This window comes from Rhinopithecus roxellana, chromosome 6 (assembly GCF_007565055.1).
Source record: "Rhinopithecus roxellana isolate Shanxi Qingling chromosome 6, ASM756505v1, whole genome shotgun sequence".
Classification (NCBI taxonomy): Eukaryota; Metazoa; Chordata; class Mammalia; order Primates; family Cercopithecidae; genus Rhinopithecus; species Rhinopithecus roxellana.
This window is the reverse complement of record NC_044554.1, coordinates 129691348-129693578: the sequence shown is the minus strand read 5'-3', so window position 1 is coordinate 129693578 and position 2231 is coordinate 129691348. Positions and strand designations below refer to the sequence as shown.

Genomic DNA, 2231 nt, shown 5'->3' with positions numbered 1-2231 from the left:
TCGTCTGTTTTCATCTTGGAAAGTAGTTAATCTGATTGATGAAGATCCTGGTTCAGATTGTCTCCCATGCTGAGTTTAATAAAGGCACTTTAAAAAAAATTATTTTCAAGTTTTGAAGATGTTTGTGCCTTCTCGTTTGACTGTTTTTCAGGAGCACAAATTTTAAGTGTTGCCCGTACCATTCCCTAAAATGGTAGGTGTGCCTTACTGTCACACATCTCATAAGCACAAGAATTGAGACTGGTTTCCATGCCATCACTCTTTGTAAAGTGAGATTTAATGGGCATGTTGTCAAAAGGCTAATGCTAACCCTCCAGGCACAAGTCCATCCAGACAAATCAGGCAACTAGCACCAATGAGTTACAACACTTGGCTCATTATCATTACCCAGCATCTCCCATGAGGAATGACATTTTTCATCATAATTCCATCAAATAGTTCCACGTCTACATTAAGCACAGTCACAGCAATGACTGACACAATAGGCCATGGCTATGCTTCATGATAGTCATGCTCTGTGGTGTAGCCACTTAAGTGCCCTCCAGTCACCTTAATAATTGTCAATGTACAATACTCTCTCCATTTTAATGAGAAGGAAATTTGGTACAAGAAGGTGGTTCAAAAATCTGATTGGAAGTATTCAAGGTCATTTTTTTTTCTTTGGATACTAGAATTTAATTTAAATTTTTTACTTTAAGTTGCAGGATACATGTGAACAATGTGCAGGTTTGTTACATAGGTATGTGTGCCATAGTTCATGGCTACACCCATCAACCTGTCACTTAGGTTTTAAGCCCCACGTGCATTAGCTATTTGTCCTGCAAAGATCAGTTTTCAACTATCAACGTCATAGTAACTGGCCAGTGTGACAAGTCAAGAAAAGAATGGAAACCTTTTTTTGTGTGATCAACTAAGTTTAGATGACATCAATATGATCAAATTATGCATCAGCGTTCAAATGAGAGAGAAAACTTCGTGCTAAACTCCTTGTTCTTCTGGTATATGGCCTACCATCATGCAGGCAATTATGTTCCTCTATCACTTCAACATTATAAATGAATGAGAAAAGTTTGTCATTTGTAGACGCAGACTTCAATAACCTTTTGCGCCATGTAGCGATGTAACTTGAAGTTGCAAGCTCTAGTAGCTGTGTATACTCTCATTCAATGGTACCTTTTCTGTATCAGTTACTGAGTTATAAAAGACTTAGTTCATTGTCTTCAGTTATTTTCTGAATATCTAAGTGTTCTGTGTGTGTTTATAAATTCATACATATAGGTTCACACTCAGTGTAAAACAGTGTGCAGCTTAAAGACATCAGGAGTATTTTAAATTAACAAACATTTAGTGATTAGGGCCAATATACACTGAATTGAAATAAGCCTCATTTTTAGTGAATCAGTTACTGATATGAATTGTCACTTGTTTCACATCTTGTGAGGCAAATTTGATAAATTTAACACACTTCTTACATGAGAAACCTAGAAAATAGTTAGTTTCCCCCTTTTAAAATTCTTTCTACCCAAACAAGATATTCTGGGTCATCTATGGGAAAAGAGATTTGTTTATACACCTTTCTCCATACTAAAATAACATGTAACTTCAAGTTGATATATTCATTAGCATGTGTTCAGGTATAGCTACCATTCAGAGAAAAATAAACCCATTACTATGAATTCAAACAGTCCTTTGATAATTTTACTAATGACAACATATCACCCAGTTTAGAGAAGTGGTAAGATTATCAGAATCTCAGGACCAAGAAACCATTTTTTGTCTGAAAAATCATACAGCACTAGGAAAGTAAATATACCTAGTCAATGCCTATTAAAAAAAAAAAGATCGATGATGAGTCCCCCAAAAAAACATTCCTTGGAAAAGCTGAACAAAATGAGTGAGAACTCATACCGTCGTTCTCATCGTCAACTGATGTAGAGAAAATGCAGCTGGGCAGGCCAGATGTTCTACAGTTAGTGCCATTTATGAGGAATTCGCTTTTATTTCATTAAGTATCCTAGTATCTCAGTGATTTAATTTGCTGGTTTTGTGTTGCAGGGAACCCATGGTGGGAAGTTGAAAACATGAGTTTAATAGTTAACTTTTATTGTCATTGCTGAAGGAGGGAATACTTAAAATGACATCATAAATGAGGTTTTAGAACCCTTTGGTGGCCTGATGGGACAGGGTAGGAGCTTAACGTTTTTCTTTAGATGACATGAAAGAATTGCAGC

General features: G+C 36.1%; 1 non-coding gene across 1 annotated transcript; it reads left to right on the top strand.

The window, feature by feature from the left end:
• The first annotated feature begins 1839 nt into the window (after nucleotides 1–1839).
• LOC115898465 lies at nucleotides 1840–1933 on the top strand. Its single transcript, XR_004058192.1, has one exon. It is a non-coding gene; the product is annotated as a small nucleolar RNA SNORD116 (small nucleolar RNA).
• The last annotated feature ends 298 nt before the right edge of the window (nucleotides 1934–2231 follow it).